Here is a 16,419-nt window from a genome sequence, read left to right on the forward strand (position 1 = left end):
CTTTGCTAACTGAGGTATGTAATGAGAAAGGGGGCTATATAACCCACAAAAATAATAACTGTGTTCATTTTTAATATGCCTCATTCATCTTTGCTTAAATTAGCAGAACACCAAATTAGAGTTTAAGATGTTCCTTTTAATTTTCATTAATTAAAATAAATAGATGTTTAACCATTTCCGCTAGACTCTATTAAATCCAGTATATTTGACAAAATTTCTTTTAGGACCAAACTAAGTAACATTTCTAATGCTCTTTGGAGAGCATGAAATTATTTAGTCCTACAAATCCAGGTTCTGATCTGCAAAGGCGGCTTACCACTAAATTACTTGGACTTCCGTGACAGATACTGGTGTTACTAGCTGAGATTTTCTGTTTTCCCCTAGCAGCTAAGTAATGATGAGCAGGAAGAGCTTAAATGAGGAAGACTGATAAAGTTAGTGTCCTTGGCTCTCCATTCCATGCCCATTCAATGACTTGGGCTGGGAATCAAGAGGCTTCAATATTCACAAAGCAGCCCCAGTTCACAAGCCAGCATCAGAGGTCCTTGCAGGTATGAACTCCTATAGGGTTTTTTTTAAATCTTACAGGTCCTTTTATTGAAAATTATTTTCAGGTCCTACATGGTGGACCCAGCACTTCAGTCAATGAGAGATCAATAGATGAATTCAGAGGAAACCATACTTAGCCCAGAAGGACTCACTATACAAATATATAACTATTTCCACAGAGGTTTTCAACATAACACTGAGAAATTGTGTCATAACTTACCTACTGTCAAAACACAGCAAATTCTCTGTTTTGGTCCAAAGTCTCTTTTTCTGTGACAAAAACATTTAACTGAAAATATTTGCTTCATTTCACCGAAGAAAATAACCTGAGAGGTATGGTTGCTATTTCCATTCTCATTAGAAAAATTTGGAAGAGTCTTCTAAACTAGTAGCAATTTGAGAAGGCAATTTTGATTTTGACATGGATTCCAAAATGTCTAATGAAATAAAATGTTGGTATTTGTTATGGGAACACAAAAGTAAATCACAATAATCATAATAAGAGTGAAAGGTAAAAAAAGATAAGAGGGGGGAAAAAAACTAAAGAAAAGACAGCTTCGCTTAGAGGAGGAGAACTTTCCAAAAAACAGCATTAGAAGTAAGAAGTGACAGTTACATGAGAAAAAAAATGGAAATTAGGGAAGAGAGAGACAGAAAACATGGGCAAAATGGCAGAGGTGCATTGCACAAACTCTGGTCCTGAGGAATGGTCACTGAGGAAATGAGGTAGCCAAAAAATACAGAAAAGAGAGGACTTAATAGTCAATTTGATGAAGCATCTTGTAAAGGAAAAGAAACGGGCAACTGAGAAAAAAGCTAACAGATAAATAGTTCTATGAAATCAAAGAAAATATGGCATGCACATGAAATACTAACAGAAGAGAGAAAGCCAAAGCACAGACCTTTGCCAAGGGATCAAACCCTGGAAGATTCATCTCATCAACAATTGTGAGGAGCCTTTTTATTTTTATTTTCTTATTCCTGCAAGAAGATATAAACCACATGTTTTATATAAGAAGCAGAGAGGGAAATATATTACAACATTCAATTTCTCCTGGGGAAGAAAGGATGCTATAAAAAAAAAATGCCTGAACAGTTTTTTTCCCAGTATATACAGGGGTGCTGGAAGTGCTCTGTAGAACTAAAAGTACAAAGCCTCTCTACCAGGCTGATCTACTGAAAAGGTTGTGTCACCATTAGCCAGATTCAAATATGCCTGTGAAGCCTGAATAGTTGTGATGGACTCAGAATCACTGAAATCAATGAAGCTATTCCCAATAATGAATTTTAATCAGGAAATTGTAATCTGATTCCAAAAAGAGCTGTAAAGTTGACAATATACCTCTTTCTTTTTCACAGTCTTAAGTTAACTTTGCAACTGTCAATGTTTTACAGACCCTCACAAAAAAGGTAAAGCAAGAAGAACAGATATACTCTTTTGGGATACATTTGGTTGCTAGCTGCTCATCAGGATCTAGGTGGGCACTGTTTGCTGATATTCCAGCTCTAACAAAATATTGGAGAAATTAATTTGTTTCTAGGATTAAAATTAAAGAAACAAATGAACAGACTCAAAACAAACAGAACAAAAAAAAAAAAAGCAAAACCAAAACAAAAGCTGTCTGCCATGGTCTGTACAGTACTCAAGTACAAACACTGTACTCAGTCCGAGCTCTGAGCGCTCACAGGGGTTGACAAGTTCAGCTGACGTGCAGAATTGAGGCCAAGTGGCACACAGAGTCAAGCCCCTCTCCCACATCCAATCCTGCGAGATTTCAACTGGCAATGCTTTCCCTTGCCTCCACCTTCTTTCATGTCCTCAAAGTACAAGAGGAAGCAGAAGGGATTGCGCCAAATAAATCTCATTACAGTCTAAGCAAAGTGCTGGCAGGGCATGGGAGCTGCTTGTCACAGCTTGGAGTTTTGCTCATTTTCAAAGCAGTCCCTTCCCTTTCTGCCCTCTCCATTCACTTTTTAAGCACTGACTGATCTGTGATTGGACACAAAATCTTTGAAACTGGAATGAAGCTTTTGTTCGTGCCTTATTTTAAGTATCCATATTTATGAAGCCACTTAATCTACATTTTTTAGAAACTAACCCCATTGCCATAACTGAATGCTTCATTTGAGGAAGCTGTAAATTTTCCAGAAGCAAGAGATATTGCACTTTTTCCTCATTGTAGCCCTCTCTTTTGTGTCCTACTCTCTTCTCCTATATGACATGGATGTGAACTTTACCTTCACGTCACACTATACAACATTGCCACAGTACACAGAGGTATTTTCTACATAGTATTTTGCTCTAATCCAGCTCCCCTTTTCCAGCTACCTATTAAACTACATCATTATTGTGTTTCTGACTTGATCTTGAACAAAGTGATGCCAAAGTATGTGGAAATACAGGCTAGAGATGCATTGCCTTTAGGCAGAATCTCCAAAAGCAGTAAGATCCAATCTCAACTATTCTCAAATTTATTTTGCAAGCAAATTGCCACAAATAAATAGGAGCATTTTAATGGAATACTTCCATAGTATACTTTAAAGAGATGGAGAGCCTAAGGAGATTGACCATAACAGAAGCCCGACAGCTGAGAGGAGGAGGACATTCCTGGGAAAGCTGTCGCTTAACCTCTGTGTACTCTTTGTTGTATAGTGTAAGTGTTGGTCTTAAGATAAGGATAGGATCGATTGGAAGTGAGTCCTGACCAGGAACAGTGTCATAGCTTACTCTGTTCTTGTAGGTATTGTACATATGTTACTTCCTGTAAATGCAAATAGGGAAGCACAATTTTACAAACCTAGAAAAACAAAACCCTAACACACTGCTGGATTTCCCAAAGACTCAGACACAAATATCCACATGAGAATTTTTGCTACTTTTTGGTTTTTTATCATTCCTGTTCCAAAGATTGAAGTTAAACATGACACTGTAATTGTATGGGCATTTGAACAAAGAGTGGCTCTGAAATTTGGCTTCACCTCATATATGCACACATATATATGTATATGTATATGTCAGAGCCAATGTACAGGGTACAGGAAGGGTATATACTCAGATGTAGAAGAGGAAAGCAGAGAACAGTCTGTTACTTTCCCAGGCCAGTGAAACCTGCTCCCAAGAGAAATTTAAATTTGTTCAAAGTGAAGCACTGCCAACATATGCTGGCATATCAGAAATCAAGGGCTGGGAACTGCCTTCACTGCTGTAGCTTGGGGCAGGGGGAGGGGACCTAGGCTTAGGAGGTATGCAGTTGTTGAGCACACAGGGATGGATATCTGAGAGCTGCAAGCTTGATAATTTTCCATGACCTAAGCAATGATTAAAGATTTCCATTCCTCTTAGATTCAAGTGTCACCCTAAGGCTAACCTTCGTTGTGTCAATGGCTGTGTATACATGCCAGAACTCCTGAAATCCCTGTAATTTTAAGAAAGATGTATATAACATTATTCATGGGAATGGGTGAGTACCTTCATTTATCAGACCAGAACTGATTTCCATTGAAATAGCATTTCTCCCTTTTAACCCAGTTAGTAAATAAACACTAACTAATAAGTTAAGTAACATTAAACTATATTAATAGCAACCTTTTTCTTTTCTTCACAATAGCAATTTGTAGGCTCAGAAAGGGAACAGTGAAGTATTACATTACACAGCATGTGTTTCTATGGAATTCTTTGGAATTCTTAAGGGAAAACAGAGCCATATCACCTGCCAGGAGGTCTGCTAGGGGCCAGCAGACACATGCAGTACCCAAGTCACTCCAACTGGATTAACTAAGGACTGCAAGAAGTTTGAATAATGTACATTTGCAGGCCATTTTTTTTCATGTAATGAACAATGATAATCAGTGAAGAGGTTCATAGTAATATTTACTGTTCTGTTGCAATGGATTTACCATGAAAACTTGGAATTGCGATTTACTCAGGGCTTAAAATAATCTTTAGTTTTGCAATACCCAGGTATCCAGGAACAGCAATATTTTAACCATAAGAAGGCCTGTAGGTAGTGTTTGTCATGTCAAGCTCATGATATGTGCTAATGACCATTACCTCTGATATTCCTTTCGTCAACAATTGTGAGGAGCCTTTTTATTTTTTTTTTCTTATTCCTTCAAGAAGGTATAAACCACATGTTATACAGGGTTCCCTGTATTGATACCAGTACAATGTAAACAGAGCGTGAGTTATACCTGTCTCCTTTTCTTTCAGCATGTGTGAAAAGGAAAATCATGGAAGGGTTTTTCTTCCCTAAATTAGTCGACTGCCTCTATGCACCCATCGCATAGCCTCCATTCAGGCTCATATATCCCTGGCAGTGCCAGAATCAGGAAGTAACCTCAGATCAACAAGAACAGAGCAAATTTCTTAAATACTTACTCCAAGACTATTACAAACTGGGTTGACACTGTATGAAGGAGGAATACCATCACACATGTTGACAAAACAGCGAGGAAACATGACTACCCTCTGTACAGCTGTCCTCAGATCTGCTCAAAGACTCAATTCTCCCAGCATGATGAAATGCAGATGAAACACCAGTGAAAATGGACCGTGCATCAGAGTTAAACTATTCACACCCCATTTGAGAGCTAAATGGGGACAGTAAGCTAATCATTGTGGTACAGTATAACTCAGTTCATGGGGGAGCCCAACAAAAAAAATAGAAATACAGCATCTGAAGCTTCATCTGCAGCCCATGACAGGCATCACATTTGTCTTCTGGACGTATGTGTTTATTGAGGAGTTTTTTTCTTGCATGTTATGTTAAGTACTGTCACAGCTCAACACTTTTATTTAGAAGCCATTTTGACTAGCCTTGTTCTGTGGAGAGGCACCTGCTGTTCATCTGTACTGCCTCAACACGTAGCAGTGCAATCTCCTGCCTCTTCCAAAAGAGCATGGTGATCCTACACAACCACGTGTTAGTGTGTTCTTCTGTGTGCCAAGCCCACAAAGACAAGCAAGAAGCAGCAAATGACACACCTTCCACTGCTCTTGGAGGTAAGATCTGGCTCACAACTGACTTCAGAGTAGACAACCCACCCAAAATCCTGCCTGCAGACGAGAACATTACCAGTCCACAATGGTGTGAAGAGTCCTAAAACAATGTCATGGCTTTGGGTCACACCAGCCAGCAGTGTTCAGCTTCAGAAGAACTCCCCTAAACATAAAGTGCTTGATTAGAGGTGCTTCAGCCTCAGGTGAAACATGCTGCCCTCATTCAATCCTGTCCTGCTTGTACTTCTGCATGGGGTCATCAAAAGCTTTTTGTGATGGGTCATAACCCTCTGTTGACTCATTTTCAGCTCATGGTGGAGCAGCACTCAGCTTTCTATTCTATAGTCTGGGAGTATCAATATAACCAAGGCTGTGCACTCTTTTCAGGTCTTTTAAAATTGTGGAATGAGTCGTTAAAGTGGCAAATTTCCTTTTTCTTTGGTGCCAATGCTCCTAACCAAGAAAATGGCTGGATATTTTTCGTTTTTTCCTTCACACATGGTCTCCACTCCCTCAGACTCAAATGACTCAAATATATTCTCTGTCTGCTGGACAGCAGTGATTTTCTGGTAAAGGTGCTGACATTGTCCTGCCCCTGGTAAGATTTTGCTGCCCAGAAATTACTAATTCTCTGCGTTCTAATTCTGAAAAATTGCACAGGGTACTTACTTGTATGTGCTGAAGATGTGAAAAAACATTACTTAACCCTCTCTCTGAGCTAACATGAGGAATTACAACACCTTTACTTGTGTGAAGGTCTAAAAATGGAATTAACAGCAAAGAAGTGTGATTTTGGCTGGTTCCAAATATTGCTATTATTTCTTTTTTGTCATTTCCATAAATTTGCTTTGCAGTATTTACTGCACTGTATCACAGCAACGTTATGAATCCTCATTCTTTCCTTATTAGTACAACTTGAATGTTTTGAGAAGTTCAGATGAGAAGGACAGCAAAAGGATGTCCTGAAATATCATTTTAATGGAATGGTTTGGAAAGTATTACTATTGTATAATTTAGAGGCCATTCTGGTATTGAACTGCTGGTATAACCATTAGGCATTGTGAATTTTGCTTAATTATGGCAGTATCTCACCACATACAGCTTATATCTTTAAGTACAGTAGAAAAATATTAGATACTAGTAGATCTTTCCATTTAGGAGATTATATGGAGATTAAGCTACAACGAGATTTAAAATTCAGATCATCTCTGATCCAACCAAGACAAAATACCACTAAAATAAAATTGTGTATGACATCTGTAATTCCCCTTTAAGGTCTTTTGGTGATTTCTATCTTTTATATACAGCCATTTTAAAGTCTCATGAATAATTTTAAAGATTTTCTCATCTCTCAGATTAACTCTCCACCCCCTAGAGGGGACAGGGCAACCTGCCTTTTCTAAATATTTTCCTGTCTTCTTCCTTTTTGCCTCCCAAAACCACCTTTCTGCTTCTCCTTCCTACCTCTCCTGTACTCTTTGTGCACTCACTCCACATATATTCTCATTTCTTTGTGCCAGAACTAGGTAAGTTTCAAAAAAGATACTATCTGCTTTGACGGGTGACATTTAGGCTTACAAAGTTAATCTGCAAACAATTTTTGGACAAGGGTGAGTGGGTTTGTGCTCTGTGATGCCTCAGAGCCAGCCCTCAGAGATTCCCAGCTATCCCACCAAGCCATGGCCAGGGTCAGAGCAAACACATGAATATCACACACAGGGACACAAAAGGCACGGTTACTCTCCCTATGAAGTCAATTGCACTTTCAGGAACTGCACTGGGATTTCAATAATATGGCCCCACGCAGCTAGGAAGTCACATCCTCCATGGTTCCCTGATCAGTGATGCCCCATCCCAGCAGAGCTTCTCATGGCTCCAGTTACCACATCTTGAACCTCATTATTAACCAGAGTTCATCAAGCAGACCATATCTTGTTCTCCCTTCGAGCAAAATAGAGTTAAAAGTGAAAAAAACATTGGAGAGAGTGAGGTAAGTGACAAAAATTCTTTCTCCATTTTTGCCAACCTGGCATCAGAAGAGCTGTCACCACCACTCACATTGTGTCCAGGATATGGGATATGCACACAGGCTGAGACACGTTACTGAGCATTCCCCAGGCAACCTTGAATCTGACAGGCCTTTTTTGGCCATTCTTGTGGTCCAAGTGTGCATGGCACGATGGAAGGACACATGCAATGACACAAAAGATGGTGAGTCAATGTTTTAATTTTATAGAATATTGATTTGCCATATTTTATTTTTATAAAACATTTAATTATTTTTTGCCTTCTAGCACAACTGCACTCAGATGTAGCAGTGCCCAGTACCAGAAATGTATCCAGTGTGAGCTGTCTTCTGAAAGAAAAGTGCACATGAGAATTCAAGTTATTTCATCTACCACAGATGCTGCTTGTACTCTTAAAGGACAACTGCAGCTGATGACAAGGTGGTGTGGAGTGTGACACCTCTGCTGGTCCCCCTTCAGGAACACCAAGGTGGTCTGTGACATGTGATAGGTTTCTTAATTTTTGATAGCATGTAATTAGGGCAACCTAACCCTTGTTTAAAGATTGCAGTATATAAAATCAAAATGCTTGGATGGCTTTTTCTGGTATTAGAGCAGGCAGCTGCAGAGTGAGGTGGTATCAACGATGTAAAACAGAATTCCTCCTCAGTAAACCACAGGACAGGAACTATAGCTGGACTTGTCCTTTGTGTGCTTCTTTCATCATCATAACCTTTGGCCTTATTTTGGTTGGTAATAAATAATATTCAGATTCAGCCCTCAATAGAGATTTGATGTACGCTGGACACATATGCTGAAACCACAAGTGATTGGCAAAGATGCCTTCAATACCTCAATATCATCAATTACTTTGACCTTCTCACAGTCTACTTTGCAAATAGTAGTAGCTTAAATACTCACATGATTCAGAATGAATGATTTTAGCCACATTTTTACAAAATCTTTCAAGATATTGCCATTTGCAAGACAAAGATATTTGTTTACAGCACAACAAAGTAGAAAAGAGGTGAAAAAGACTATATAAGGAATAAAGATATCTTTATTTATTCATCACATACTTTCTAGGGAGTTTTGATCTTTAAATTTGCTCTAATATTATCAGAATTGATTTCTAGTCTCTCTGATCCCAGAGGAAATGTTTTCAGTGAAGCTCTCAGTGGATTAACTGTAATGAAGAATCAGGTTGCAGAGCTGTTACTATGGTGCTCTTAAGTGTAGAGCTTCTAAAAAATTAACTGATAAGAAAATTCCAATGCACTATATTTAGAAGCATTTCATTTTCTAGCTTTTGACATAAAATAATTCAGTAATTGAAAGTCTACATAGAAATTGTTTATTTTTTATTAGATCATGGTATCCTAATTCTCTTTTCTGGCTTTATTGGCTTTTAAATAAACACCAAATTTAGAAAAAAAATTTTAAAATATTCTCAAAAAATAAAATTCAAAGAGTTATGTTATTAGTTTCTCTGAGGTTTTTTTGGGTTTGGTTTTGGTGGTTTTGTTTGGGGATATTTTTTTGTCATTCTGAGAACCAAATCCTTTGGGCTCTATTAGAAAATATTCTTTATTAACAGCTCCACTTGAATGTTTACCTTTACTTTACAGTCTAGAAAGACATTTTAAACATACTACTTTCTGACTCTTGGAAAAAGCCCGGGTCTATTTTTAGATGCCAGCATCCTAAATTGTTTACTGTATCACACAGCACAGTGCAAGAAAAAAGGTTAAATTCTACTTCCTATTTTTTTTTAGCACAAGCCACCTCTGGCCCATTTCAGCAGGACAGCCCAACTAAAAGTTCTCTACAGTCACCACTGAAACCATTACAAGGATTGTTACAGGCGCAACTGTTATTTCACATATGCAGTTTAACACCACCTGAAGAAGAGTGTATGGAAAATAGCTGAAAATAATACCAATACACACATACACCTGTGCAGAAATCCCTGTACTGTTATAACGAATCCGTTTATATTAACACTGATGTTCAAATAGTTCCTACTAAAAAAAAAAGAAACAAAAACAAAACCAACAACAAAAAATCCCCAAATCAAACCAAAAAATGAAAGGTAAAAAAAAGGAAAAAGTCACCCCTTTTCACACTGCTTATAACGAATTACCTGCCAGCTCATAATTAATTTCCTGAAAACCTGCTCAGTGGTGCTGTCCCCACTTTGTGGGCCCAACAGCTGAGTGATTTGTTGCCATAATGGCTTTCTTGTACCACTTATAAATGAGGTAAAATGCTTGACAATGACATTTTTTTAGTGCTGACCACCTGCACTTGTCTGCAAACACTTCAAACTCTACTCACAGTTCTGGCAATAAGATTCTACCCTAGTGATGTTTCATAAATGCAGATTCCCAAGCAGTGCAAGCAAATGGATATTAATAAAGCTACTGCTAATAATTAGACTAAAAAGATAATTTGAAGGAAAAAAGCTACCATCCAAATGACACTCTCTGTGTCTTTTCATCTTTGCAATACATCTGACAATAATTTTACATTCAGCAGTCTCACCAAAAGAGGACATCTCATCATAAATAAAGGTTTTGCACTTCTGCAAAGGTTTTGTATTTTCAAAGTCATTTGAAAACAAAAATCAACTGCATGGCTTTGTAGCAGCCAAGGGAGGCAAGCACTAGCAAGACAGGAATGTCCTGTAAAAAGCTAAAAGGCATCTAATTGGTGGTTCGGATAGTATTACTTTCCTCCTCTGCAGAGACCTGGAAAACAAGAAATTAAAAGGTCCTATATAAAAGATTATCAGTCGAGTATATTGCCACCATGAGTATTTTTACCTTGTTATGAGTTATGAATTATTCCATGCTGTTTTCCCTTCACTAACTATTCAATAAGAGAACTGAACTGCCATTTGTAATTATGTAATTATACTCTTCATGAACAAAATTCACCTATTCTCCCCTCTGCCTACCCTGAAAGAGATACAGTTTTTGAGGTGCACACAGAGCAGATCACAGAGGCCCTGCTTCAGCCCTCTCCATGCTCCCAGCCTGGATAAAACTGTATTGTGTTACAGCACGTTTTGCATGGTTCAGAAGCACCAACGCTGCCTGTGTGACCACCCTGCTCTATAACCTGTGCTATAAAGATCATACCGCATTTTCCAAGCTCACTTCCTCTTCCTACTCATTAGCCTAAAATATTGGACCTTCTGAAAAGACAGCTTTAACAAGCTGTGGTTTTTGTTTCCGGTTTCTAGTGCTTTGCATAAAGAAAAGATATGAAGGACAGTTATTTGAATGTGGAGAACATAGTAGGGTGAATCACAAGGTTTTATGGCTAGTACTCATTTATATTTATGTGTGTGTATATATATGTGCATATGTATGTTGGCATGTATTTGCATGCAAGAATTTACTTTATATCAATTTTTATTATCTTAAAATGTCTTTCTTTCTTTAAATATCTTTTCTTTGGTATCAGAGAAAAGAGGTTGACTTTCTCCTTCCAACTTTTTGTCGAGCTTTAAACTGGTCTTGCACTAAAACTGATCCAATTTATGCTGAATTGATTGTAGTAAATATCACTGAGAGTATAAGGTTTCAAAAGGTTGGAATCCTAGAAACTACAGCACAGGATAGAGAATCAGGAGTGCTTGATCAATCTACTGTTGATTTCTTAACTGAACTTCTGAGTAAAGAGTAGTTATTTCACCCATTTCTCTGTTATTTCACAAGTCTGTTGTAAAAATTGAGTTTTGTAGTCTCATGAGAAAGAGGGTTATGAGTTTGCCAAGCACTTTTATGGTTTTTGTAGCTTTCAAGAAGACCAAAAAAACAAATCCTTAACAAGTACTTTTCCTTCATTATTTTTCCACATTGTTTAATTATTCCAGGGAGTGCTGAGATGTATACACCAGTGGCTTTCTAAACCAAAGTTTTGAAAGTTTAGTGCTTTTGCAAGGGGAGAAAGACAACAAAAAAAAATACATAGGTTCATGCAAAAACTTTTTTAGGGCAAGTTTTGCCTTCATAAAATCTAGCTTTTGTTCCTGTAGACATAAAGAAATCTGTGTGCTCCATACATGTTGCTGTTCATTCTGCTAGCCATGGAAAATGGGCACCAAGCCCAAGTGCTCAGGTCATAATATCTATCTATATGAAGATTTTTTATTTTTTGAAAAAAATAATACTTCCTCCTTCCCTACAACAAGCCTGAAAGCTTTTACTAGAAAGTGGAAGATATTTTTCGCCGGCTAGTTTTGAAGATTTTTTTGAAAGCCACTTTTGGATCAGCTGTTTTCAGTGGCTGAGCAAGACTCTTTTTTTCTTTTATTTTGTGCACTACATTTTGTTCTCTTTATTTTCCTCAGAGTTCAATGCAAGACCTGTGCTTACCAATGGACCACAGAGTATCCCATCAGATCTGTCTTTGACATGGGAGCACAGTGATCCAAGATTCCAAGCCTACCTTCCCTGATCAGCCTGGTGGATTTTTGTAGGAAGTCTGCAGATGATGGTTTTTGATGAACCATAGTTGCAGAAACACAGATGTATACACTCTGCCTCACAGGCCTGGCTCCTTCATCAGCAACATGCACAGTTCCCATCACATCCAGGGAGAGAATAGACTCCCGGGTGTATAAATTCATTGTCTGCTTCCTCCTCTTTGAAATCTTACATTTTTAGAATCTTGGTCTTAAACATGCACTATAAATCTGACAAAAAGTGTTACTGAAGTTCCATCTCTAAATAAATAGTTTAAAATAAAAGTTGTATAAATACCCGTCTGTGCCAACAATACAGTTTGAAAAGGAGCATGGTAAACACGAAGTAAATTAAATGGGATTCACTTTCATGAGGTGGATGGCTACTTAAACCAGTTATTATAAAGAAGATTTTGTTGTGTGGTGCGACAGCACGTACCCATGTGGCTAACCAAGAGCTGGTTGAAAAACAAACCCCACCCATACCTAGGAGCAGTGCCATGACCAAACCACAATTCCTGTGAGGAATAAATTTAATTTGCTGAAAATGAAGTACAGGCACTATTGAGCTCATTAGTCAGTAACAGACATATTGCAAGAGAAGAAAGTGGAATTTGGTGGAAGCTCCAAGTTCTACATATGCTATGAATAAACCAGACTATTGTTTTTTGATAAAGGAGTATTGTTTTGAATGTGCTAGGTAACTAAGTAAAGCCAGCAGAGTTTTTTTGCCAAATATAGTCTCTTGCTCACTGCTAAAAATCCTAGCTTTTAAATTAGGAGCTGAAGTCATTGAAAAAAAAGTTTACATTCCTGCAGCCTGCTGCAGCAAAGCCAACCAAATGTTTGGCTTAATATTCATCTCTTTAATGAGCTTTTCTTAAACATCTAAGACAGAAAATACCATTTCTAATTTTTAGTAATTTGATGCTTAAAACTTTGGGTTTCTTCCCTTCTTTTTCTGTTTTTGTATTATCTTTTCTAACTTGTTTAGAAAAGACCCATCAGGGTCACTGCTGTGGTATTAGGCTATGTGAAGCATTTAATAACTGAAAGAAATCATGCTTTCAGCTTCGGGCACCAGCTCCAATTGTAGGACACAGTTACTAGCAGTATATTTTTTGTTGGTTCTTTTTAGTGGTTTTTTTGGTCATAGACCAAGCCAGTGTAGAGGAAAAGAAGGTTTTGTTTTTCACAGTAGCTCAATGCAGTGGTGATATGGGCCTAGAAAACCAGCTGATCTTAGGAGACCTGACTGTTAAAAACAGCCCAAACTGCTACAGTTCTTTAGGGCAATGCTGTGCAAATGATACACTGAAAAATTATTAAAATGGATAGAGCAACTGTTGGAAGATTGCATTATCTTCCAGTCATTGGATATATTTGGTGCTCGTCGCTTTTAGCCATTCCAGCAGGCCAGCATGGGGTTTTTGGATCCTGAATCTGGATCTGAATGGGCCAGCCCCTTCATGTCCCAGCAGCAGTGCCAGAACCAAGAGGGAGGGATGCAGCCTGTGCTTTGTGCCTTCAGGAGACATAAGGGAGTGTTTGGCCCCATGAGGTTTGCCCCCACAAACTGTAAGAGCTGGCATCCCTCACTTCCTTCTTCCCACCCACAGGCTGAGGGCATCACTCAGGAAAACAAACTCTGAAGTAAGTTCGGTTTGGGGTACATTTCTATCCAAACAAACAATAATCAACTTATCTGTTAATAATTTCATCTACTTTCTCTACCCACTATTTCACATCTGTAATACCTATTTGTTCTACCATTGTTTCCCCCAGAAACAAGATGTGGTGGGACATTCAGGGTCAACCCCACAAGGATCACCAGTGCAAACACAAAGGCAAAACCAAGACCATGCTGGGGTCCAGCTGCTGAATTTAGCTTCCCTAAACTGCCAGAAGCATGACTGCCACATGGAGGAAGAGATCAGCTGAAAGCAGCCAACTTTTGAGGCATTTTGGATGCTGTATTAAGGCAATATGCAAATAAACATGTTGGTACTTTCTAATATAATTAGGTACTGGTGTACCTCAATTGGTGTCTTGCTTTTCTTCTTTCTTAACCATACTAGTATTGTTTGATGTCCAGGTGATGGGTACTTCTCCACACGCAGTGATGGATGAGAAAGGGAATAGAAAAGGTGGATGTACATGACTAATCCTGTTGATAGGATCCAGTTTAGTAGGGAACATAGGGATTATCTCAGAGGATTCACATGGCAGCAGGCAGACCTGTTTTCTAAAACAGGCAGGTGCAATCAGAGCAGAATCATCTTTTTTCAGCTTTTTCTGATGTGGCCATACCTCAAAAGGGTGGAGTGACTCAGCCAAGCCCTCTGATCCCCTGTCACCTTCTATTGCCTGTTGTAACAGAGGATAACTTGTCTTCTCATGTCTATCAACTAATTTATCTACGACTGAGATGCCCAAGTATGAGGGACACTTATAGTGAACATTTCCATAAAATAACATAATAACATTCTTAATAACATAAGAACTCTTTAAAAATTTTAACTGACATATTTAGTAGGAATATTTAGTACATATTTATCTAAATGTGTATTGTAAGTAGGGAAATCTACTTCAGCAGATAAAGTTGGGTTACCATTTTATTTACATGAATTTCCAAAAAGTATACAGTTGACTCCCCTTTGTTTCCTCTTCTCCCATTTACTTTCCTTTTCAAGATGCATGAGGTACAAAAACATGCCTGAAAATACTGTGTCAAAAGCCCACCTTATAAGCTTATATCTTCTAAAACACCTTTTACTCCAGGCTTGGCATGTGTATTGTTAAGTCTCCCTTACCTCATGTGCTTGATTGCCAGATTTGAAGTCTTGAACTTATCAGGTTTTGAAGATGTTCTTCAACGTATAATAGTTTAGGTGGTTTTAACGAAATTACTTCAATATGTAAAGAAAAGTATCTGCATAAAATATTTCAAAAATTAAATTTTTAATAGACACCACAAAAGAGACACTGCACATGCTGAACAGTTTAATTTTTTTCTGCTGTAGGGAATAGCTTTTTTCCTGGACCCTTTATGTCATCTGTAGAAGGTAGGATCATTTAAACACCCATATCTTTCTCTCTTCAAATGATACAAGGGTTACTAATCATGACTTTGACTGAGAATCACACTGAGTATAAAAAATTTTCCTTCCAGTTATATTCAACACTAATCAAAGAAAACAAAATACCCAATGTAATGAATTAACTAAATTAATAGAATAAGTTTAACCTAATCAGTATTGACAGCACTTGGATATTTATGACCAGGCACTGAATATTAGGAGGATTACATAAAATGAAACCTTGGAGAATTAGATCCAGCATCTTTAAGTCTCAGCCCCTTATAACTATTGAAAAATCATGAGTACTAACAAGTGAAAAACTAGAAGACAAATTTAAAAAATGATGAATGCATGGAACAAAATACTGTCATTTCCGGCTTTGACTAGCACATCATAAGGTTTCTCTCTCTATCTCTCTTTTTAACCTGGTCATTACTTTTTTTTTTTATTCTAAAGCCAACCTCACATTTGAGGATCTAGTCTACCATTTCTGAAAAACTGGGAATTGCAATGCCAGTAATTTAATACCATTTCACTGGTTTCCAGCTTCCTTTTATTATTTTGTTTTAATTTTCTCCCTTTGATCCTTCTCTCCCTCTCTGTCTGCCCCATTTCCAGGGCCAGCACTGAAGCTTCCCTTCTATTCCTGCAATGTCTGATCAAAGACCCAGCGAAAAGCACCAGTGTCTTAAAAGCTCAAGTCACATCAGATTACAAGTGGCACCAAGGTAAAACCAAATGCTTCCTGTGCCACCCACAGCCACTGTCACTCATGTCAAACTTTCACTGACAACAGCTGATCTATGACAGGCAATGGAAAATTCAGAGAATTCAGAAAGAAATCCAAGCCAACAACAAAAATCCCTCCTAAAAACTAAAAAACCCCAATCCACCAATGTAAAGATCAAAAAAAATGATAGTGACATGGATCACTCGTGTTGATTTAGTATATTGCCCTAGTTTTTTAGCATGGATGACTTTATAGCCACTGCTATCCCAGAATAGCTATTATTGATCATCTGCTCTGCACTTTAAGAAAAGTAGGACTTCAGAAAGAGGGGTGGTGGAAATTTCCAGAATGTAGATTATCTGTTTGGATAAAGACAGGCTTTTTATACCTAATTGCTAGGCCTGGGAAGCTTAGTTGCCCTGCCCACTCTCTCTGCCTGAATACACTCAAACGGATTCATGCAGGTGGGATTCCACGTGAATAGGAGCATTTCCTTCCACTACTGCCACTTGCTTCTTTCTTCTTGCTGTACAACTATTGAAAAGGAAAAAAAAATTCCATCAGCTTTGTTGCTAACACTT

At 38.0% G+C, this 16,419-nt stretch overlaps 1 long non-coding RNA gene across 3 annotated transcripts in view; it reads right to left on the reverse strand.

Annotated features, from left to right (window-relative positions):
- Positions 1-16,419, reverse strand: part of LOC116438236 — a 37,567-nt gene that overhangs the window by 10,276 nt on the left and 10,872 nt on the right. Inside the window, exons 2-5 of one of the 3 annotated variants that reach the window (XR_004237642.1) lie at positions 16,227-16,372; positions 14,842-14,960; positions 1,452-1,530; positions 770-986 (exon numbers count right to left, since the gene is read on the reverse strand). This is a non-coding gene — a long non-coding RNA (uncharacterized LOC116438236). Of the gene's footprint in view, positions 1-769; positions 987-1,451; positions 1,531-14,841; positions 16,373-16,419 lie in introns of all 3 variants that reach the window. The other 2 variants (XR_004237641.1, XR_004237640.1) reach the window with 2 other exon arrangements.

This window comes from Corvus moneduloides, chromosome Z, assembly GCF_009650955.1.
Source record: "Corvus moneduloides isolate bCorMon1 chromosome Z, bCorMon1.pri, whole genome shotgun sequence".
Classification (NCBI taxonomy): Eukaryota; Metazoa; Chordata; class Aves; order Passeriformes; family Corvidae; genus Corvus; species Corvus moneduloides.